The 25780-nt window shown below is 41.5% G+C and overlaps 1 protein-coding gene across 2 annotated transcripts in view; it reads right to left on the bottom strand.

Moving 5' to 3' along the window:
* LOC144823532 (uncharacterized) overlaps positions 1 to 25780 on the bottom strand; it is a 1119534-nt gene that overhangs the window by 1765 nt on the left and 1091989 nt on the right. The window lies entirely within an intron of this gene.

Genomic DNA, 25780 nt, shown 5'->3' with positions numbered 1-25780 from the left:
AAACGTGACTCCAAATGAATGATTTAACTAGACAAAACGTGAACAGAAATTCAACTAACATTCAGTACTGATGTATGTGTTCATTCACTTGTGTTCTCCATACTTAAACCTCACACCTTCATTTGCTAACATTTCTTTTCTAGAAAGATAATGGCTACTTTGAAGGAAAGAGTAGAAATGGCTTTCTGAAAATGCTGTTCTAGGTAAGAAAATGTTAAGAATCACACATTGAACATGTTTCAGAGATGTACACTAAAGGTGTATTACAGATAAAACATTGTGAATACCAAACTCTACAGATGTCCCACTCTGTCCCACGTTCTGTGGGATATCTATAGGGTCTATCCTATCACCCACTTTATCTAAACTTCACATTTTCTATTTATCATCCTCATCATTAACTTTATTTCGATCACATAGATCCAAAAAAGTAGGCAGCCCAAGTAATAAAAACAAAATCTAAAAACATTATAAATAAATAAGTTAAAAGGCCATGCCATAAAACAGTTTTACGAATGTAGAAATACAATGACGTAGAAGAGAATAAAGTGCTTCATGCAGAAAAAAAATTCCCACGCCTGATGCACTACTCTTCGAGTGTCAGTGCACAAGACTCTCAGCACCTCCAAGTAATGACTAGGGCCTACAAGTCTACACAATGGAAGTATCCATTTTTCCGCCAGGAAGAATAGTATGGGCAAATGAAAAGTAGATGAACAATGGATTCCGGGCATGCTTTACACACAGGGCACAAATCATCAATAAAGGCATTACAGGACCACTTAGAACAGAACAGTTTGGTGGGTAAAGTCTTATAGTGGAACTGTAAAAACAATTTGCATATCAAAGGGGGAGTAATTTAATAAATACTTGTCTTGAAACAGGGAACTGGTTTAAAATTTAAAACGTCATTAGTCGGACTGGACACAGGTTTTTACAGGTCCTTTACAAATGTCATTTCCAAATACATTTCTTTTAGCTGTGCCCTCGGTATTTGGGCCATACTCTCTGGGTCGGACCAAAAGGCCTCCATCCCCATCCTCCCTAATAACTCCCTCAAGGAGGTGAACCTCCTGATCGATGCAGCCCTGGGAAATTTCAAAAGGTCTGACAAGGCCACACGATAAGATTCTAATTCTTCCACTGACCACTGTCCACTGTTAAAAGCTTCCAGTTTACCTTGTGCGCCAGCTGTCTATGAGCAAGATCCTTATAAAGAGGTATCAAGGCACAGCTAGAGGGGAGATCTACCAGTGATCCTAGGAAACTATTTTCAATCGTTGTAGGGCAGGTCGAATTGCCAGTGCCCCACAGCTCTGCACCATAAAGTACCCCACCCCAGGACCTTAGTGTTATAAATTTCAAGTTCTGGAGCAATTTGGCGAGAATCGTCTTCCTAAGTATTTTACTAATGTGGGCACACTGATGGATTTGTTGTAATTTTACTTTCTCAATATGGCCACCAGACTCGATCAAAGAAGTCAAACGGATACCTAAAAAATCAAAGACTTCAACTTGCTCTAGTTTGACACTACCAGTCAATACAGGTCTTTTAGATAATTTGGACTTGCCTCTAATAAAAATCATATACATGGTTTTGGCCTCATTTAAAACCAGACTCCTCTCATCACAAAACCTTATAACTCGGGGTAAGAATTCATTCGTCTTGTGCAAAATGCATTTTCGGGGTCGGCCTTCTTCAGCGCACCAAATGAAACAGCTTGCACAGGTTCTGTTCTCTTTCTCATTTATTTTCATTGGCGGAACTGTGAGCCAATCATTGCGCGGCATCTCTGTCTTCCGGGCAATCTTATAAACATGAAAATCTCATGCCGCTTGTTGTCCCGTAGACTTTTTGGCGAGTGTGAACCGCTGCTGCCAGGGGCCCGGCACCCAACAAGACTATACAAGCCTGAGATGCCCGACCATAGGAGGGTCATCTAAGGGATTCCTGAGAAGGGCATCACGCAGTTGGCGAGGGAGGCTTGCACTTGAAAGGATGAATTACGGACACTGTGAACAAGCGGCATTTAATTAACAAAGAACATGAAACAACTTATTAATTGCATTGTAGCCTTAAAATGACAACCGCAAGGGATTGTGGAACTTTGAGATTTTCATGTTTATAAGATTGCTCGGAAGACGGAGATGCCGCGCAATGATTGGCTCACAGTTCCGCCAATGAAAATAAATGAGAAAGAGAACAGAACCTGCGCAAGCTGTTTCATTTGGTGCGCTGAAGAAGGCTGACACCGAAAATGCATTTCGCACAAGACGAATGAATTATTACCCCGAGTGTGCTCCCGCACCGGAGTTGTTTATTAACATTGTGGGACCACCCCCCCCACCACCTTGGATGCACCCGTCTTGTCTTCCGCTGCCTGGGTGTAGCTTACAAGGAGATTTTTTGGCGAGTGTGAACCGCTGCTGCCAGGGGCCCGGCACCCAACAAACGGATGCAGACTATACAAGCCTGAGATGCCCGACCATAGGAGGGTCATCTACGGGACTCCTGAGAAGGACATCATGCAGTTGGCGAGGGAGGCTTGCACTTGAAAGGATGAATTACGGACACTGTGAACAAGCGGCATTTAATTAACAAAGAACATGAAACAACTTATTAATTGCATTGTAACCTTAAAATGACAACCGCAAGGGATTGTGGAACTTTGAGATTTTCATGTTTATAAGATTGCCCGGAAGACGGAGATGCAGCGCAATGATTGGCTCACAGTTCCGCCAATGAAAATAAATGAGAAAGAGAACAGAACCTGTGCAAGCTGTTTCATTTGGTGCGCTGAAGAAGGCCGACGCCGAAAATGCATTTCGCACAAGACGAATATATATATATATATATATATATATATATATATATATATTACCTACTGGCGGTTGCCAGTAGGTAGTTATAGTTAGGACCTAGCTACCAAAGGAAATCTGCAACATTCTATTGGGAATAACTTTGGCGCCGGTTGAGAAATTTGCGTTTAATTTTCCAAAATTTAGGCCAGCTCCGCTCCGCTTCTTCCCTGGAAGTTTTGGGGGGATTCGTCATGTGGAGGTCGAGAAAAAAGGGGGGTCCCAAAACGTGTTTTCCCCATGTTAATTTCCATAGGACGAATAGACAAGGCTACAGCCCGAACCGCAGAATGGAATTACACCAAACTTTGCAAAATTGTAGGGACTGGTACGCAGAAGTGCCTTTTCTATATTTGGTGAAAATTGCTCCAGTGGTTTTTACAAAAATTAACTTCAAAAACACATATATATCTATATGCGCGCTTCGAGCGCTTACAGGTTTGCGTACCGGGGATCGCACCCGGCGCGCCACGGGAGTGCGCGAGCGGAAAACTGATTGGCTCTCGGGTGTCTGTCAACATTCTAAACAGTCCGGAGAGTCCGCCATCTTGTGTCTCGGTAGAATCGAGACACAAGAGGAGAAAAAAATAGGGGGTAATGTTAAAAGGGGGCAGGGTAGACACCCCCTGACGCCCTAGGTTTTCTGAGGGGGGCCTAGAAGGGCCCTGAAGGGCAAAAAACTATATTTTTTTTAATTTCGCGGGGTAAGCGCTGGTGCGTTCCCATGTACGCTTCCCGGTACGCGTACCCTGAGCGCACCACGGGAAAAAACAGTGTAAAAAATTAGAGTAAAAAAATAATTTAGAGTGCTTAGAGGTAGGGTAGCTCTGAAAAGAGCTGTTGTGTTATGTGGATGTTTTTTGTACCTACAAGTAGGTACCGATGCAGAGTCTAAAATTCAAGAGGAAGACTCTATTCCCCTCATCTGTAAAATGTACACCATCTCTCCTATAGATGCCTTGCATGTTGTAACGCAGATTGTTGTGGTATATGGAACCCATACCATAGTCTCTGAGGAAAGCAGAAACAGATTTATTCACATGTGTGCTTGCTTTCTCAATCTGTGGACAAAATTGGTTGGACCAGTTCCATTTTTACCTTTGGCATATATTAGAATATACCAAGGCAGTTTTTGGAAAAAGTGACATCAATTGCCCAAAGATGTCCTTTAAAAGCATTTCCAGACCTACCCCAGTCAAAGTGCCCAGGTCATTGCCACCACAGTGCACAATTATGAGGTCAGGGTGTGGTAGATGCATAAAGGATTTTACCAATGGTATCAATTGGTGACATCTCAATCCTCTCTGGCCAATCCACATAATATCCACATTTGGTAAATCAAGGTTGTGAATACCTCTGTTTGCTGCATATCTTTCACTCCAGTGAACAAAGCTATGACCCACAATCCAGACTTTTGGCATCTTGAAGGTAGATGTGGTTGTATTCAGATGAGTGGTGGAAATGAAATGGCAGTTTGAAAGTAGGAGTTATGAAAAAAAAGTGGTTGAGATTCAGTGCACTTGAAAAAGAAGAAATGATTGGTGTTTTTTTAAAATTCTCCACTGAAAATGAGGGTGCATGCTTTTGTTTTTTGAAATAAGTAATTCTAATGGTTGAGAAAAAGTCATTGAAAGAAACATTGCACATGATTAGCTAGTATATTGAGAGGTCAAACACCCTTGCTGAGTTCATTTGCAACATAGTATGATGAACTTTTCACCTGTGTGGTGAGTTAGGTGGGAGTTACCATGGTAACAGGCTGAATAAGCATTGGGGGGATGGGTGAATATTATGTAAGTTTGAAAGTGTTGAAATGTAGAACCAATTAAAATGTCAGTTTGGTTTTGAAATAGAGTGGGGAGAATTTTGATTGGTTAAGTCCAGGGATATGTGTGAAGAACTACAGGGAATCAGGGCCATTTGTGGTTGCAGTGTTTGAGGTGCATTTCAGAGATTCTGCTTAAGAAAATCTGGTGTGTGTGACTGACACTGTTCTAAATCTTCAAAAGCATTTTTAAAGGTGAGTAATGATTATTATAATATAGATTGAGTGCTATATGCACTATGGGGAAGATTAAGAAGCGCATTGGGCTTGTTTATTGTTGCATTGTGTCTCATGTTTCTATGTAATGCTGTCTAAAAAATGAATGGTGCATATTGGAAATGTATTTTGGAAATGAGTCAGGTTTCTGCCTTGTAATGTAGTGGTCATTTAAATGGGCTGTCCTCTGTGTGTAAAACGATTTACTATGCTACATGTTTTTTGGTAAAATGTAAGATGGTGAGATGGTATGAGCACAGATACACATAGTGGAGGCAGAGACAGACATAGTAGATTACATGTAACATCCTGGTCATGTGTCTAAGATCACACTGTGAGTCAAGCTTGATTTTAAATGAATCTGGGTGAATAATTTGCTTAGTTGATGTGTTTAAAAATATGGGAATACATGTATTCTTGAAGTCAGTTAGGCTTTAGGATATGTACTAGTAGAGAATCTTAGGCAGCATGTCTGTTAGGCCTCTTACGTCCGAAATAGGCTCTAAGCTGTGCAATAAAGATCCAGGGTGTGCTGTTGAAATGAAAAAGGAATAATATGTCTTGCTTATATATATATATATGGTCTGTTTTTTGCCAGTAGAGACAGTGAGATAGTATGAGCACAAACACACATAGTGGAGGCAGAGACAGACCTGGTAGATTACATGTAACATCCTGGTCATGTGCCTAAGATCACACTGTGAGTCAAGCTTGATTTTAAATGAATCTGGGTGAATAATTTGCTTAGTTGATGTGTTTAAAAATATGGGAATACATGTATTCTTGAAATCAGTTAGGCTTTAGGATATGTACTAGTAGATAATCTTAGGCAGTATGTCTGTTAGGCCTCTTACTTCAGAAATAGGCTCTAAGCTGTGCAATAAAGATCCAGGGTGTGCTGTTGAAATGAAAAAGGAATGTTATGTCTTGCTTATATATATATGGTCTGTTTTTTGTCAGTAGAGACAGTGAGATAGTATGAGCACAAACACACATAGTGGAGGCAGAGACAGACATGGTAGGTTACATGTAACACCCTGGCCATGTGCCTAAGATCACACTGTGAGTCAAGCTTCATTTTAAATGATTCTGGGTGAATAATTTGCTTAGTTGATGTGTTTAAAAATATGGGAATACATGTATTCTTGAAGTCAGTTAGGCTTTAGGATATGTACTAGTAGAGAATCTTAGGCAGCATGTCTGTTAGGCCTCTTAGTTCGCAAATAGGCTGTAAGCTGTGCAATAAAGATCCAGGGTGTGCTGTTGAAATGAAAAAGGAATGTTATGTGTTGCTTATATACATATGGTCTGTTTTTTGCCAGTAGAGACAGTGAGATAGTATGAGCACAAACACACATAGTGGAGGCAGAGACAGACCTGGTAGATTACATGTAACATCCTGGTCATGTGCCTAAGATCACACTGTGAGTCAAGCTTGATTTTAAATGAATCTGGGTGAATAATTTGCTTAGTTGATGTGTTTAAAAATATGGGAATACATGTATTCTCGAAGTCAGTTAGGCTTTAGGATATGTACTTATAGAGAATCTTAGGCACCATGTCTGTTAGGCCTCTTAGTTCGCAAATAGGCTGTAAGCTGTGCAATAAAGATCCAGGGTGTGCTGTTGAAATGAAAAAGGAATGTTATGTATTGCTTATATATATAGGCCTCTTACTTCAGACATAGGCTCTAAGCTGTGCATTAAAGATCCAGGGTGTGCTATTGAATTGACAAAGGAATGTTATGTGTTGCATATATATATATATATATATATATATGTTACATGTAATCTACCATGTCTGTCTCTGCCTCCACTATGTGTGTTTGTGCTCATACTGTCTCTACTGGGGAAAAACAGGCCTCTTACTTCAGACATAGGCTCTAAGCTGTGCATTAAAGATCCAGGGTGTGCTATTGAAATGACAAAGGAATGTTATGTGTTGCATATATATATATATATATGCAACACATAACATTCCTTTGTCATTTCAATAGCACACCCTGGATCTTTAATGCACAGCTTAGAGCCTATGTCTGAAGTAAGAGGCCTGTTTTTTCCCAGTAGAGACAGTATGAGCACAAACACACATAGTGGAGGCAGAGACAGACATGGTAGATTACATGTAACATCCTGGTCAAGTGCCTAAGATCACACTGTGAGTCAAGCTTGATTTTAAATGAATCTGGGTGAATAATTTGCTTAGTTGATGTGTTTAAAAATATGGGAATACATGTATTCTTGAAGTCAGTTAGGCTTTAGGATATGTACTTATAGAGAATCTTAGGCACCATGTCTGTTAGGCCTCTTAGTTCGCAAATAGGCTCTAAGCTGTGCAATAAAGATCCAGGGTGTGCTGTTGAAATGAAAAAGGAATGTTATGTGTTGCTTATATATATGTGGTCTGTTTTTTGCACACCCTGGAGATGGGGTAGGCACAGAGTGAGATGAGACACAGGCACAGAGTGAGATGAGACACAGGCACAGAGTGAGATGAGACACAGGCACTGAGTGAGATGAGACACAGGCACAGAGTGAGATGAGACACAGGCACAGAGTGAGATGAGACACAGGCACAGAGTGAGATGAGATACAGGCACAGAGTGAGATGAGGCACAGGCACAGAGTGAGATGAGACACAGGCATAGAGTGAGATGAGACACGCAAAGAGAGAAATGAGACACACAAAAAGTGAGATGGGGCAGGCACAGAGTGAGATGAGACACAGGCACAGAGTGAGTTGATACACGCAAAGAGAGAAATGACACACACAAAGAGAGAGATGGGGCAGGCACAGAGTGAGATGAGACACAGGCACAAAGTACCCTTTAACCTTAGAGATGCAAACTGTGAGCAGACACAGGTGACATTATTGACAAATGTGAAAATATAATTCCTTATTTCATACAGTTAGGATAATATGGTATATTCTTCTGACATGATGTTAAATTTCGCCGCTGAAAATAATATTTCAAAGTTAACTGATTTTCAGTCACATTCTATGGAAGCCGATATTACATGGGAGGAAATTGAACTAGCTCTACTCTCGCTGGCCACAGGGAAAGCCATGAGCCCTGATGGCATTCCTCTCGAGTTTTTTAGGACATTCAGGAATGTTATGAAGGAAGACTTATTGATCACATTCCAGGAAGCTCAGAGGGGATTTCCACCAGGGTCTTGGAACCAATCTATATTAATGGCATTTCTAAAAAAGGACAAGCCTCCTCTTAATCCGGCATCATACAGACCAATATCGCTGATAAATGCCGATAGTAAGATATTTTCGAAAATATTAGCTACTCGTATGTCATCAGTGATATCCTCCATTGTTTCGCGCTGGCAACACGGGTTTATCCCTAACAGAGAAACAGCGGACCACGTTCGAAGAGTAATTAGTTTGATGGATTGGGCACAGGGCACCAATACACCCATAGGAATCACCCTGTTGGATGCCGAGAAGGCATTCGACAGGGTGGCATGGCCTTATCTTTGGGATGTCCTGCCCCTAAAAGGCTTTGGACCAAGAATGATTGTGACGCTGAAAGCCTTGTATCAGTCACCAACGTCTTGTGTTAAGTTTGGACTATGTAATTCTAGCCCATTCCCTATCTTTCGTGGTACTCGACAAGGCTGCCCGTCCTCTCCACTGCTTTTTTCCATCTATATCGATATCTATCTTAATCGACTAAATCAAGCTGAAGAAATAATGCCAGTGGAAGTTGCAGGTACCGCTAGCATATGCTGACGATGTGGTGGTGATCACCACAGATATTAGAAGGGCAATGCCAAAAATTGAAGAGATCGCGGCTCAATTTGATATTTTTTCAGGATACAAGTTGAATCCTGCTAAAACCCAAACTATATTTGTAGGCCAGAATCCACCGACAGACCTTAATATAGTAACCACGGCAACATATTTGGGCATTAAATTAACAACCCGATCTCGGAAATTCCCAAACTCAATTTTACTCCCATTTTGAAAAAGCCAAACACTACTCTGGAGCGTATAGACCATTTACACTTGTCCCTACATGGCAGAAACAATGTATTAAAAATGCTAATACTTCCAAGATTTCTATATATTTTTCGAACTGTACCTCTTGAATTCCCAATAGAATTTTTTAAACAACTTAAGAGAATGGCTGGGAGATTTCTTTGGGGGTATAAACGTCATCGTAGAGCCTTCAAAAAGTTAACTCTCCCAAAGGCCAGAGGGGGATGGAGCACTCCACACTTCCTGTTTTATTATCTAGCATCAATTTTGCAGTTTATAAGTCCTCTAATTATTGGCACCAAAGCTCCAATTTATGAAGCACATTCTCTGTCGATTTATGAAATTCCTTTAGGGGCTGAGGCTCGTGGCTGCTCGCTAAAAAATATAGAACCGAGCTATTACAAGAAAACGAAATTTAAGATTGTAACTGCAGCATATCGGGCATGGAAGATTATTAAGCGACATATGGGGATCCCAAAAATTTTGAAATACACTCCGCTGACATCTAAGCAAATTCTTCCTGCTATCTTTAGGGATCACATTATGATAAAGTGGTTCAAACAAGGAATTAATTGCATTCGTGATCTATGGCAGAATGACGAAATGATTCTCTTTCACACCCTTCAAACTAAATTTAAGATTTCAACTCTTGATTACTTTAAATACTTTCAATTGCATAGTTATTTTAAAACCCTATCACTTACCGAACGCGCAGGCCTTCAGAAGATTCATCTGATAGAGTCTCTATATACCAAAAGAAAGATCAGTTTCTTCTATAATTTGTTGATCTCAGTTTATTCAGATGACTTAACACTAACACAAGAGCGATGGGCAACGAACCTGGGGGTAAGTGATGTGTTAATCGAAGACTCCATTCAGATGGCTAACTCCATTCTTCTGACGGGCAGATCCCGAACTCAACATTACATGGTTCTTTTCGATTTATACCATACCCCGGCAAAAATCTCCAAATGGGGAGCTTCGCCATCTATAGCTTGCAAAAGATGTTTGTTAGAGGCAGCAGACGCAACTCGCATGTTTTTTCTTTGCCCACAGCTATCATGTGTTCTCTCTGAAATACAATCTTTTCTGTCTTTAATACTTGGAACCTCTATAAATCTGACTTCAGAGCTGGTAATGATAGGGATAACGTCTGAAAACATATCAGAAGATAAAAAAAAGTTGATATTTATCTGCATGTCAGTATATCGCGCTGTATAACTCAGGAATGGATTAACCCAGACCCGCCATTATTTTATACTTGGAGAGCCCGGCTGTTAGCTATGTATAATTTAGAACATGCCATCTATGCTGTGAAAGGTTGCAGAAAAAGATTGCTGGGGAGAAAATCTGGGCCCCAGTGCAGGACTGGATTCAGGGGGAATTGGGGGGGTAGAAGACTCGTCTTTACCAGACATTGTTTAAATATGATTCATTATTGTATATTTGTATTCTGATCATTTACCGAATTGCAATATGTTGTTTTCTTCTTTCCATTCTCTTTTCTTGATTTTCTAATAATGTCTTGTATCTGACTTGCTTGCAATAAAAAACTGAAAATAACAAAAAATAAAAGAAGAGAGAAATGACACACACAAAGAGAGAGATGGGGCAGGCACAGAGTGAGATGAGACACAGGCACAAAGTACCCTTTAACCTTAGAAATGCAAACTGTGAGCAGACACAGGTGACATTATTGACAAATGTGAAAATATACAGCCAGATTCATCATTGTCCCGTTTTGCGAGTCCTTAATAGCGATTATTAAGGAATCACTATTAAGGACTTGCAAAACGGGATTCATGTAGGAATAGCAAAAAATACTGCGATTCCTTCATCTTCCTTATTTGCGATTAGCAAATTGCTAATCGCAAATAAGGAATAACTCCCCATTCATTCCTATGGGCCTATATGCCCATAGGAATGAATGGGGAGTTATTCCTTATTTGCGATTAGCAATTCGCTAATCGCAAATAAGGATGCGATTTCAAGGGTGCCAGGGGTGTCCAAAGGACACCCTGTAGCACCCCTGAAAAGCAAATGTACACAGGTGTTGCGCACACACATGTCCAAAGGACATGTGTGTGTGTAACATGCAACTTAGAAAAATGCACTAAAGTGCATTTTTCTAATTTTTCGCTATTTACCACGAAGTCAGACTTCGCGGTAAATAGCGGCCAAAAATTGCGAATTCCCAATTTAAAAATGGTTAATGAATTGCATTTAAGGAATCTCAAATAGAGATTCCTTAAATGCAATTACTCGCAATTTTGCGATTTTGCTATTAGCGATTTTTGCATTTGGGATGATGAATCCCAAATGCAAAAATTGAGCTTGCAAAGGGCCAGATTCTCTGAATCTGGCCCTTTGCGAGCGCAATTTGCAATGAAGAATCTGGCTGATAATTCCTTATTTCATACAGACACTCAGTGTGATCCTTGTCAAAAATGTTAAAGCCATACTTTTTATCATAAAACATTTACCAGAGTGAGATGAGGCACACGCAAACAGACAAATGACACACACAAAGAGAGAGAGATGGGGCAGGCACAGAGTGAGATGACACACAGGCACAGAGTAAGGTGAGATACAGGCACAGAGTACCCTTTAAGCTTAGAGATGCAAACTGTGAGCAGACACAGGTGACATTATTGAAAAATGTGAAAATATAATTCCTTATTTCATACAGACACACAGTGTGATCCTTGTCAAAAATGTTAAAGCCATACATTTTACCAAATGACACACACAAAGAGAGAGATGGGGCAGGCACAGAGTGAGATGACACACAGGCACAGGGTGAGGTGAGACACAGGCACAAAGTACCCTTTAAGCTTAGAGATGCAAACTGTGAGCAGACACAGGTGACATTATTGACAAATGTGAAAATATAATTCCTTATTTCATACAGACATTCAGTGTGATCCTTGTCAAAAATGTTAAAGCCATACTTTTTACCATAAAACATTTACCAGAGTGAGATGAGACACACGCAAACAGACAAATGACACACACAAAGAGAGAGAGATGGGGCAGGCACAGAGTGAGATGACACACAGGCACAGAGTGAGATGACACACAGGCACAGAGTGAGGTGAGACAGAGGCACAGAGTACCCTTTAAGCTTAGAGTTGTAAACTGTGAGCAGACACAGGTGACATTATTGAAAAATGTGAAAATATAATTCCTTATTTCATACAGACACTCAGTGTGATCCTTGTCAAAAATGTTAAAGCCATACTTTTTACCATAAAACATTTACCAGAGTGAGATGATCCACAGGCACAGAGTTAGATGAGACACAGGCTCAGAGTGAGATGAGGCACAGGCATAGAGTGAGATGAGACACGCAAAGAGAGAAATGACACACACAAAGAGAGAAATGGGGCAGGCACAGACTGAGATGAGACACAGGCACAGAGTGAGATGAGACACAGGCACAGAGTGAGATGAGACACAGGCACAGAGTGACATGAGACACAGGCACAGAGTGAGATGGTGCATTCAGAGAGTGAGATTAATAATGAAACTGTACTGCACTGTTGCTGTGACACAGTTGCTGTGGTATAAACTTACTTATGTTGTAAACTAGTTTTTATATCATTTACTTATTGTAATTGCTATGTAGTATGTTTGTAGTGGTCTGTAATATGTTATTTTTTCTTTACCACACATTGTAATCATCTATAGAAAGATAAAAGAATATGCCGACGAAGGAAAGACAACAAAAAATATATAAACATGATTTATGGTCCAAGAAAACACAAATAGAAGATTCATCCAAAACACAATCTTCAGTGAAAAAAAAGAATGCTCCTGGTAAGCAAACAAAGGAGTTTTTAAGGAAATTAATGAAATGTAAAAAAAAAAGATGTTCTTTAAAAAAAAAAATCATCTGTAAATACAAAGAAAAAACTGTGCCCCTCAAAAAATGTTAGACCTGTAGAAGGAGATGATATTCTCTATAGCAATAGACGGAGAAATCAATTTATTGTCATTCGTAGATGAATGTTTTATAACAGAATTGTTTTAAATTTATTAAAAAATTTAAAGATGTATCAAAAGAAGAGTGCTTTTTACAAGAAAAAAAAGCATAGTGAAGATTGTGGATCAGGCAAAGTGAAAAATAAATTATATGGTTTAGTAATCAATAGAATTTGTACACTAGATAAGGTAATCAATGTTTTCAAATCAAAATGTAAGTGGAAAAGAGTAATTAATCGGACTAATTTTTGTGATGTTTTTTCTGGAGAATGGAAGCATAGTTCAAGTTGTGAGCCATTTTTTAATGAAGAAAGTTACTTTCAGGATAATGATTTGGTGCATGCAGTTGACACCAGTGGTCGAGCATATGAGGTGAAGGATGGTTGTCCGGTTGAAAAAGAAAAAAATGTGCCTAGAAATGCAGAAGAGGTGTTAGCTGATGAAGTTTTAGGGAGATGTCCTAAGGCTCCAGTGTATACTTGGAATTGTAGTAGTATTTGTAGTGTGCAACAGGATTCAATTGATTTGTTTCTCAATTTCTTACGGACATATACTAAGAAAAGTCTAAAACAAAAGATGAAGATTTTGAGAGAGAGAAAAAACAGGTTTGCATGGGCATTCACTGGCTTGTCTTTCAAGAAAAGTATGTCAGAGTGTTTTTCACCATTTTAGGATGTTAGCAGTGCATCTGTCAGGTCCCAGTTGATTACGGATAGCGCTGTTCCTAGTTGTAACTTTAAGGTCAGTGCTGGTTCAGTTCATTCACTCTCTGCCTGGAATTGGAGGCAGAGAGTGGCTTTATTTCGATGCAGATAATCACTTCCTGGTTGTGCCACTGCTGGATTGCCTTAGCGTTCCAGTGGTTGGCTCAGGCGGCCATTTCGTGCGCTCGTGCTTCTTTCGCGGCGCACTTCAACGGTCGTTTTCCTGGCGGTAAGACGCATTCCTTCTGAGTGCGTATTTCAGTTACCGCATCAGTCAAATTCCGTTAGTTTTCTGAATTTAAGTCCTAATGGAAGTTTCCTAGTATTTTGGCCCTTCCTATCTTCGGCGCTTTTCAGTCCTCCATTCCCTAGTTAGAATAGCGCTATTCCTTCAGCTCCGAGTGCGGTCTCTGTGCTGCTCAAGTCTTCCTGCTGTTCGAGGGTCTGGTAAAGAAAGACATTTAGAGGCATATCTTCCAGAGTGCGGTAAGAGTTTTGGTTTCCTGTTTCGACTACTTGCACTGCTGGGAGCTTCGAATTTTCAGAGACATTTGAACGTTATTCACAGAGGCTACCAGTTTCTAAGGTCGCCTAGTTTTCAGTATATGCAATTTGGAGCTGCTTAACGTTTATGGAGTCAACCCCAAAACGAGTCTTCGCCTCAGGGTCTAGTCTGCAGTAATCACCTCAGGGTCCAGTCAGCAGTCAATTGTAACAGCATACCAGTACCAGAAGGCTACAAGTATAGTGTTGTATGTTGATACGCATATTAATAGTACAGTGTTATACCACCTATAATTCTTCAGCTGTTTTGGACAATATAAACTGTGGTGAATATTACCAGTTGTGAAAGACTGACTCTTCATCTACTAGGAGCACAGTAGTTCAGTCAATTCTGAGAGAGGCCAATTCCACCCACACTCCAAGGTACTTTAATTAGTAAAATTTAGAAAGGAGAGTTTGGGTTGGAATCAGTGTAGTTTTGGGAACTGTAGTAACGTTCTGCTTACTGTTACAGGAGATGATCTCCCAGAGTGAAGAAAGCTAGAAGATTTCTGTGTGGCAGTCTCTCTTGTTATCCACTTCCCCTTTCCCTTTCATTCCTGGGCTTAGAGTTCTCTGGGCCCAGGGGAGTAGGGGAGTTGGGAAAATATCTTCTAGGAATTACCTTCCAGCCATCAGCTCCCACGGATTCAAACGATTTCAGGTACGCTCTTGACAGATTGAAGTGCCAGATATTTCTTTCCGTCTGGGCGAGATGGCAGAAGGTTTAAATGTTAAGGCTTTGGCAACCATTCTAGAGGATTTGCAAAAGCAACTTAGTGAAACTAAAGAGGAAGTTAGGAAGTCTAATCAGGAGGCTAGTTATTTGAGGCAGCGGGTTGAAGAGCTTTCAGTGAGTCCTAGTCCTAATTTTGGGGGGCTTAAGTCTCCAGCTTTTGCTCCTTCCTCTTCTTCATCTTCCGCGTTAACAACACAGGTAGTTCATGCCATGTCTCCAACCATTCCTTTGGCCCCTCCAGAAAGATTCCAAGGTGATCCTCACAAGGCTCAAATCTTTTTGACACAGTGTTCCCTGCATTTTCTGTGTAAGCCCATCTTATTTCAGAGGATCAGTCTAAAGTGGCGTTTGTGCTGTCCTATCTTAGTGGTGACGCTGCTGCGTGGTCCATGCCTTTGGTCTCCTCTAATGATCCGGTTTTGTATAAGTTTGAAGATTTCAAGGCAGAGTTTTTACGAATTTTTGATTCATGCACCATCTTACATAATTGTAAGCAGAAAGGAAAAGGATTCAGTTAAAGATGTTGTTGGATTTCAGTTTGAAAACAGTTCTGGTGTCAACTGCTATGCTAATGTAGTGGTTAATGGTTTTTTTTTCTCAAAACTGTACAAGAACAGATTGTTGAAAATCGTGATCAAAGATTTTGTTGTTTGTTGAATTCTGTGTTTGAGAAATGTAGCAGTGATAGAACAAAAATACAAAGTGTTTCTGAAATTCGAAATGTTTTAGACATATGTTCTGGTCTAAATCAATTTTCACAGAATATTTAGCAAAATTGTCAGGAATTTCTAATGTATATGCTTGTTGTATTGCAAGATGAAGGTATAGATGTAGAAAATCTTTTTGGCCTTTCTTATAAATGGCAGCATAACTGCGACAATTGTTCCTTTTCAAGTACTACTACAATAGACACTGAAAGATTTATATATTTGACTTTACCAGACTGCAAATCAATGTCTTTTAATAATCTAGTTAGAGAAGCAAATCAAAACATGGTCTGTACTCAATGTAAATCTGCAATGCTATCAACATTATTTATACAAAGATATGGACAGTACGTAATTTTTATGTTCCAACGATGTAGACCTGATGGAACTAAATTGACAACTTTAATTAAAAATGTTGTGGCTTCTCAATTATCAATTTCAGCAAGAACCTTTGCAACTGCAGCAATTATTTACCATGATGGTCCTTCGACATCATCAGGACATTACACAGCTTATTTAAAATGTCAAAAAGGCTGGACTAATTGTAATGATACTCAATTGACTTTCAAACAACGTTTGCCTTCTGACTTACAAAATTCTTACCTAGTGTTCTTACAACCAAAATTTTAGGAAAGGTAATTGGCCTATGAAGATTGGAGCAGTTAATAAAACTTAGTTTGCTGTTCAAAATTACTTTGTGAGTGAGAGTGATCAAGATAATAAAAAACTTGTAGTTGTCATAGAGGTAGTGTAAGTGTATCACATATTGAGTGATATCAGTATTATAGGAAATGATGATCATGACTGAGCTACAGCTGGAAATATAACTATTGTTACATGATTGTGAGAAGTTGGCCTGATGTATGATGTCTCCAATTGTGGGGTCACCTTATATCAGTCCAAACAATCCCTTATGGTGATCGTTGTAAGTCAACCTTAAAGACAAGCTATCCTAGAGGTAGCATGGACTAAGCAGCCTAAAGGCTTAACTCAAGAGGACATGTGAAGCCAGCTGTTTTACCATATGCAATCCTGTAATATCAAATGAAAGGACACCACACAAGTTATATATTATAAAAATATATGTATTTATTCTTAGAATAATCCCCTGTACTCTTTATGAGTATAGAAGCACAAGCGTTTAAACAAAAGCACAGTATAACATTTGAAAGTTGCACAATTATGGATGAGGCCGGTGGCCACTCAAACCATATATCAAAAAAGTGGTATAAGTATCACTATTCGATCAGTGGTAAGGCCTAGGGCCTTGGGAATCGCTGGGACTACACTGGACTAACAGCAGTTAGGATGGGAGAAGCCCGTGGGAATCGGGTGCAGCGCTAAAAGCACACGCATGCACCAATGCAAAGTCAATGGTGCGTAAAAGTTATCGAGTTACAGTTTTAAGAGTCTTCCGACTGGACTAGAAGGACAAAACTTTAGACTTAGACACTAGAGGTGTAAACCACTACAGGAGCACCGGCGTTCAAGAGTTACCTCACCCACAGGAAGCGGGTGCACAGGTGCAAAAGCGTGTCAGGTCTCGTCGTGAAGATCTATGGAGCCTGGAGATGAAATATGCTGCAGGCGACCAGTTGAGAAGAGTCCGGTGTGATCGAAGATGTAGAGTACCTGAAAGCAGAGGGGACAGAGTCTGGGTCACTAGCCAGTGACCAGGAAGCAACCAGGAAGGAACCAGGCAATGTCAGGTGCAATCAGGTGGTTGTCGTGAAGCTTGTCTCCGCTGCCACGTGGACTCTGGGGCACCGAGGATGTCCTGGAGAGAATCACGAGCTGTCCCACGAAGGCTCTCGCTGTCGGCGGTGTCGGCTTATGGATCGGAGTCAACAGGCCTTGGCAAATTCAACCCACGCAGGATTCGAAGATCGCTTCTTACTCGGACCAGCAAGGTCAGAGCGGGTGCTCCTTTTCAGGGGAGCGAGGGCCAGTCTGGAGCAACCAGACTAGCAGAGCAAATTCAAAGGTTCATCGGTACTGGGGCCACTAGCCAACGGACAAGCGACCGGACCAACGCGTCGAGCAGGAAAATGCAAAAGGGCCCCACGCAGCACTCGATGAGTGTGGAGGGGTGAGCTTCAGTGCAAAAGCTGCTCGGGGCTGGAGCTTCTCAAACTCCAATGCACAGCTTCGAGGGAGCCTCGGATGCAGCACGGTCAGCACTTCGTAGTTTTTCCAAGATGGCCGGCCCCACGCTTCAGGTCACCTCCACGGATCTCAGCTTTGCAGGGACTGTGGATCGGGCTGTTGCAAGGCAGGAACGCTGGGTCTTGTCGATCTCTGTTGCTCGAGTTCCGGCGGGAACTGCAACAAAGCAAATGGTGATGTGCTGGATGGTGCGTTTTTGCACAGGGTGGTCACTCCTTGACCACAAGGGAGATTCTTCAGTCTTCCACCACATCGAGTGGGATGTCGAAGGGTCCAGAGTTTCGTTTCATAAGTTTCAGTCAGGATAATCTGATGTGCATCTGCACAGCTCCTACCTTTATTCCAAATCAAGGGGCTGGATTACCTGCTAGGTCCCTCCTATGGGTGGGACCCAGCAAGGGGGTGGTTACACCCCTTTCCCTTTGTCCAGTTTCGTGCCAGAGCTGGGGCTGGAGTGCCCCAGAACCGGTTTGACTGGATTTTGCATGGGACACCTTGTGTGCCCCAGGCAGTGTCTAGTTTCTTTCAACCCTCCCTGCTCCAATCCACTATCTCCTGTCTGGGGTGGTGTAACACCTCCCTGTGACAGGAAACCCTTTGTCCAGGCCTCCCCTGCCAAGTTTCGGTCAGCAGCAGGAGGTCAGACTTGTGTCGGGGCAGCAGCATCCATTTTGTGATGCTGAGGCTCTGGTTAGGATTAACCGCGTTTTAAGTAAAGTAACATGTCTTCTCCCTCTAGAAGGGTGGAATGCTACCCCCGTCGCCAGAACTGGCGAGGGGGTAGTATTACAAAGTGTATTACACCAAACACGACATGTTTTGATAAAGCCAAACCAAAGTTAGCATTAACCACGAGGATTATAATGCACTTAAGAGTATATGGTATGGCAGTATCACTGGAACAGCAGTAAGGAAATGGTTCCGAACACTGCAGACAGGCTCAGCTCATGCTAGAGCACCATCTCACATAAAACCAAGCACTCCAGGATTGTAAAGGCCTGCCATAGGAGTGACTTATAGGTGCATATGTGTCCAGATATAGGTTTAGACATAGGTATACTATATCTAAGCAAGGATTGAGTACACCACCTTGCCCCAGCTGAGTGATCAGCCAGTTGTGTCGATTTAAGTGACCAGCCAGGGGTGGCAACAGATATGCTGCAGCCCCTGGTGGCCTTGGATGCACCTATGCCCTGGGCACCTGTAGTGCACTGTACAGGGGCTGATAAGGTGTCCAGTACCAAATTGGTGATGTACCTATAGTACATGGAGTCCATTTAAAGAGAGAGCAGATAGCCTAGGGCCCTGATTAGCAGGATCCCAGGCCAACTAAGTCGAAAACCAGCTAAACACAAGGCAAAAAATCTGGGGTAACCATAGTCAGGTATCCACCTTCCTACAATGATGTAAAAGATGTTTGAGCTTTTCTTTCAGAAACTCGGGTAAATGGAAGTTTAACAGTACTATTGAGTAATTTCCAAAGAAAAGGACTTTTCATATACTATTTGGCCTCGTGGAAAAGTAAGTGGATCAGAAATGAGTTAAGATATGTTGTTTCTATGTTTTACATTATTTATTGAAACATCGTATGGGTTTTTTAAACACAATCTTTTTGATTGTGGTTTTTTTTGCCCACTGTCATATGATGAGTAGTATTGAGCTCACTGTTTAAAGTGAAATTCAATATATTCTGAGAACAGCAAAAATAAACCATATAACATGTTGTACAAGTTATTTTGTATTATGAAATATATATTATACTCCCCTTGTTTCATGCTCACTCACCTTTTTCCACACTCTATCACCCCTCTTAACTCACCCTCACTGCCCTTCTCTCACCCTCCCTCACCCCCGTTCACTTTCTCCACTTCCCTCATTACCCCTCATTCCCCATTCCTTCACTGCCCTTTCCCTCTCTCCCATCTTTCCAGCTGCCAGTCACTCTACTTCACTCCCCTTCCCCTTCTTTCCTTCCTTTGCTCACTCAGTAATTCCCCTTCCCTTACTCACCTTACTCCACTCCACTCACTCTCTCCGTCCTCTCACTCTCTCACTCCTCTTCCGTCACGCTCACTCCCTATAACTCATCCACACTCCCTCACTTACCTTTCTTTGCTCCCTTACTCCGTCCTTTTCTCTCACTCTTTCCTTCACTACCTCTATGTCCTCACTCCCTCAGTCCCCTTGTCTTACACTCACTCGCCTTTATCCACCCTCTATCACTCCTCTTTCCTCAACCTCACTGCCCTTCTCTCACCCTCCCTCACCCCTGTTCCCTTACTCCACTTCCCTCCCTTATCCTCATTCCCCATCCTTAACTGACCTTCCTCTCACTCTGCTCCCGCAGTCACTTTTTCACAGTCTCTCTGCTTCACTCCCCTTCCCTTCTTTCCTTCCTTTGCTCCCTCAGTCATTCTCCTTCCCTTACTCAACTTACTCCACTTTACTCACTCCTTCTCTCACTCCCTCTCTCCCCTCACTCTCTCACGCCCCTTTACTCACCCTTACTCACCTTCCATCCCTCATTGTTGTGAATGCACCCTCACTCACTCCCCCTTCCCTGTAACTTCCTCCCCTTTCCTTACTCCCCTTTCTTCCTTTAGTTTTGATAACTCACATTCCTTTAGTATCTTACTCACCTTCAGTTCATTTCTCTCTCCCTCTCTTCCTCTCTGTCACTTAATCTATCTGCTTCATTATCCTCTTAGTAATTTGCTCTCCCTCTGTTTCTTTTTCACTCTCTCTGTCCTTCACCACTCCTTAGTTTCCCTTTCTGTGTCCTTCACTCCTACTTTATTTCTTCGTATCCTTTTATGACTTTTAATCTCCTGCCTTGTCTCTTGTATTTTGAAATATATATTATAAATATTATAACTTTCTTTTTTTTCTCTTCCACAGATATTAAGTTTAGTAAAAATATGTAATTAAATTTACATTACTTATAAGGTAAATTTGACAAACAACATTTACTTTCTCATCACTCTTTTTCTTAACCTCACTACTCTTCTCTCATCCACCCACACCCCCGTTCCCTTACTCCGCTTCCCTCACTTATTCTCAATCCCCTTGTTTACTCCTCTTTCCCTCACTTCCCTCCCACACTCATCTTCTTTCAGTCCCCCTGCTTTACTTCCCTTCCCCTATCTTCCCTTTCTTCGCTCCCTCACTTATTCCCCTTCCCTTACTCACCTTACTCCACTTCACTCACTCCTTCTCTCACTCCCTCTGTCCTATCACTTCCTCACTCCCCTTCCCTCACTCTCTGTCTCTTAGCCTCATTCTCTCCGTCCTCTCACTCTTACACTCCTCTTCCATCAAACTCACTCCCTATAACTCACCCACACTCCCTCACTTACCTTTCTTTGCTTCCTCACTCAGTCCCTTTCTGTCACTTCTTCCTTCGCTTCCTCTATCCCCTCACTCCCCTTGTCTTACCCTCACTTACTTTTATCCACCCTTTTTCACCCCTCTTTACTCACGCTCTCTGCCCTTCTCTCACTCTCCCTCACCCCCGTTCTCTTACTCCAGTTCCCTCACTACCCCTTGTTCCCCATCCTTCTCTCCCCTTCCCTTTACTTTCATCCCCCACTCACCTTCTCTCAGTACCTATGCTCAATCCTCTTCCCCTCTATTTCCTTCCTTCGCTCACTCACTCATTCCCCTTGCCTCACTCACCTTACTCCACTTCACTTACTCCTTCTCTCACTCCCTCTGTCCTCTCACTTCCTCACTCCCCTTCCCTCACTTTCTCTCTCTTAGCCTCATTCTCTCCGTCCTCTCACTCTCACACTCCTCTTCCGTCACGCTCACTCCCTATTACTCACCCACACTCCCTCACTTATCTTTCTATGCTCCCTCACTCAGTCCCTTTCTGTCATTCCTTCCTTCACTCCCTCTGTCCCCTCACTCCCTCACTCCCCTTGTCTTACCCTCACTCACTTTTATCCACCCTCTTTCACCCCTCTTTACTCACGCTCACTGCCCTTCTCTCACCCTCCCTCACCCCCGTTCCCTTACTCCAGTTCCCTCACTACCCCTTATTCCCCATCCTTCTCTCCCCTTCCCTTTACTTTCATCCCCCACTCACCTTCTCTCAGTACCTATGCTTCAGTCCTCTTCCCCTCTATTTCCTTCCTTCGCTCACTCACTCATTCCCCTTGCCTCAATCACCTTACTCCACTTGACTCACTCCTTCTCTCACTCCCTCTGTCCTGTCACATCCTCATTCTCCTTCCCTCACTCCCTCTCTTTTAGCTTCACTACCTCTGTCCCCTCACTCTCTCAGTCCCCTTCCCTCATGCTCACTCCCTTTAACTCACCCACACTCCCTCACTTACCTTTCTATGCTCCCTCACTCAGTCCCCTTCTCTCACTCTTTCCTTCACTCCCTCTGTCTCCTCACTCCCCTTGTCTCATGCTCACTTGCCTTTATCCACCCTCTATCACCCCTCTTTCCTCAACCTCACTGCTCTTTTCTTACCCTTCCTCACCCCCGTTCCTTTACTCCGCTTTCCTCACTTATCCTCATTCCCCATGTTCACTCCCCTTCCCCTCACTCACCTCCCACACTCACCTTCTTTCAGTCCCCCTGCTTCACTTCTCTTCCCCTCTTTTCCTTTCCTTCGCTCCCTCACTCATTTTCCTTTCCTCTCTCACCGTACTCCACTTCACTCACTCCTTGAGAAATTGTAAGGAATATAGCTCTTTTTGGAGAATTGGAGGTAGTTCTAAAAAGAACTGTTATTTTTCTTCTTTTTTAGTTTTTGTTTTTTTTACTTTTTCCGAACAATGTTTAAAAAAAATTGTATTTTTTTCAGAACAAAAACAAAAATACGGAATGCCAAACTGCTCAACAGGAGCAAAAAAAAGGGGAAAAATTAGTGCCGGGTGGAGCAGCGGTGTTCCTCCTTTCTGCGAACAACAAGTTCGACGCTCTGCTCCCTGTAGCAAATGAGTTCATCGCAGTCCTTGCAGAGAAATTTCAGACCTGCAAAGACCGGCTGCACGTTTGAAACTAGTCTTTCAGGTCTTCCGGAAGGTGTTGCTCCTCCGGTGGAGGTGCTGCCGCCATTTCTTCAGGGGTTTGCGTGCCAGGTCCCAGACACTCTCCCTCGCAAAGTTATTGGGGTGCCTCCTCTCCACATGTCTGATTAAAGTGGCATTGCCAAAACTGTACTTCTTTGTTGGGTCACCACGTGACAAGGTAGTGCCGCAGATTTTGCAGCACACCTTCGCCGCATTCACCTTCTTCTCACCTTCAGGGAAGGTAAAAAATTCTCAAATTAAATGTTCTTTGACTTTGCGCCTAGGAGGGTCCTCTGGCACAAAGTCATCATCAGAGTCACTGGAGGTTGTCTGTCTTCCAGCCATTCTTTAGAAAAAGCAAGATACAAGGAACAGCTTTTGCTCTCTCCAATTTCAAAGTGGTAGTGAAGGAAATGGGTGGGGGCTTTCAATATTTGGAAAAAAAACTGTTATAAACCAATGAAAAGTGTTGTTTTAAGGTCACATGGCTTAACGCGCTTACGCTACGCGCTCCGGAGCACTTCCGGGTGCGTTTACGCGGCACGTACGTAGGCGCTTACGAAGGCGCTTCCGGGGGCGCGTCACAATGACGTTTTACTTGATTTTCGGAAATGTGTTTAAAGTCAAAATACGCTTTTTAAATTTAAAAAATACTACTTTTATGAGTATGGTACTGAATGTCTTGCATTATTATTTACTTTAAATTCATAATTATATTTTTTTCGCATGCGGGAATAGCGCTCTCGCTACGTGTACGGGTGCGTTTACGAGTGCGTTTACGGGTGCGCGTACCCTGAGCTCTCCAGGTTAAAAAGATTTTTAAAAAACACAGGAAAAATACATTGAATAATTAATGTTTGAAAAATATACATTATTTAAATAATTTTTATAAAAATTATAATAATTAATAGCAATAAAAAATAGCTATTAAAAAAACTTAATAATTCACTTTAAAAACCATAGGTTACAAACTCGTTATAGTTAGGAATTAGCTTTTAAAAAACCTTTGAAATTCTCTGAAAAAACCATAGGTTTAACACTCGTTATAGTTAGGAATTAGCTTTTAAAAAACCTTTGAAATTCACTGAAAAAACCATAGGTTTCACACCAGTTATAGTTAGCTGAACATTTCACTCATACAAAACCATTGAAATTCCCACGTTATAGTTAGTTGGACTCACTATAAATCGCGCGCCCACAATCCACTGCTGATGATGTCACATATTACATCATTCATGACATGGTCAGTGACATCACTGATGACATCACTGATGACATCACTGATGACATCATCCATGTGATAATACGATGCACCTCCTCATACTCTAATCTAATCTTTGATACACCCAGTGTTAAATACATACTACCATTGCTGAAACCATTGACACACCAATACCAGTAACTACATACGCACTCACTGATTCCTAGGTCTACACACACATCCACTCATACACCCATACAATCACTCATACATACAGACACTCATCAATACAACACTATCATATGCACTCATACACCTATACAGACACTCACACACTGCCACTCATCCATGGAGTTACTCACACACCTAGTCAGTCATGCAAAGAATCAATCACACTCCCATTTCCTCATCTATACAGTTATACAGACAACACCCCAAATATAAAAACATATACTAACACATACTTACTCTCTTATACAATCACTGATACAAGTACACATTGATCCATACAGCCACTCACACAATCACTGGCTCTTATGTATAGTCATTTATATATGCCAACTCTCACAAGCACTGTGTTTTACATATGTACTTATTTAGACATGTAGCACTGAGATATAAATTCACTCACCAACACAGCCATGCACACAGTCAACCGCCCACACAGCTGTTTCCACATGCACTCTTGAACCCATACACCTAGTGAATCAACTGGTCACACATCTATGCACAGAGTCACACACCTCACAGCCACCCACACACACACTCAGACTCACATAGGAATACTTGCGCAACCAATCAATAACCCATATAGCCACTCATAACGCTACTGATCAACACATGCAGCAGCTTACACAACAACAGACATACTGATGCACACATTCAGACAGTTTAGTCACTAACCCATGCATTCAGTAAGACACATTTAATCACTCACTCATACAGTCAGTCACGCACCAACTAAATTCTTCATCCAGACACTTATACACCCACTCATTCTTGAATATGTAAAACATATTTAAACTTTACAGAAACACCCAGTCACTGGATGATGTCATCAGTGATGTCATTTGAGATGTCATCAGTGATGTCACTGACCATGTCATGAATGATGTAATATGTGACATCATCAGCAGTGGATTGCGGGTGCGCGAAATATAGTTAGTACAACTAACTATATAGGAGCAATTTCAATGGTTTTGTATGAGTAAAATGTCCAGCTAACTATAACACCACTAAAACTTATAGTTTTTGAGTGAATTTCAAAGGTTTTTTAAAAGCTAATTCCTAACTATATAACTCCTGAAACCTATGTTTTTTTCAGTGAATTTCAAAGGTTTTTTAAATGCTAATTCCTAACTATATAAGGCCTGAAACCTATGGTTTTTTCAGTGAATTTCAAAGGTTTTTTAAATGCTAATTCCTTCACTATATAAGGCCTGAAACCTATGGTTTTTTCAGTGAAATTGCAAGTTTTTTTTAAATGCTAATTCCTAACTATATAAGGCCTGAAACCTATGGTTTTTTCAGTGAATTTCAAAGGTTTTTTAAATGCTAATTCCTAACTATATAAGGCCTGAAACCTATGTTTTTTTCAGTGAATTCGCAAGGTTTTTTAAATGCTAATTCCTAACTATAGGGCGCGCGAGTTATAGTGAGTCCAACTAACTATAACATGGGAATTTCAATGGTTTTGTATGAGTGAAATGTTCAGCTAACTATAACTGGTGTGAAACCTGTGGTTTTTTCAGTGAATATATATATATATATATATTTATATATATATATATATTTCTTACACCAGCCCCCACAAAGATG

This window comes from Lissotriton helveticus, chromosome 3_1 (assembly GCF_964261635.1).
Source record: "Lissotriton helveticus chromosome 3_1, aLisHel1.1, whole genome shotgun sequence".
Classification (NCBI taxonomy): Eukaryota; Metazoa; Chordata; class Amphibia; order Caudata; family Salamandridae; genus Lissotriton; species Lissotriton helveticus.
The sequence above is the reverse complement of the archived record's forward strand: the minus strand, read 5'-3'. Positions and strand labels throughout refer to the sequence as shown.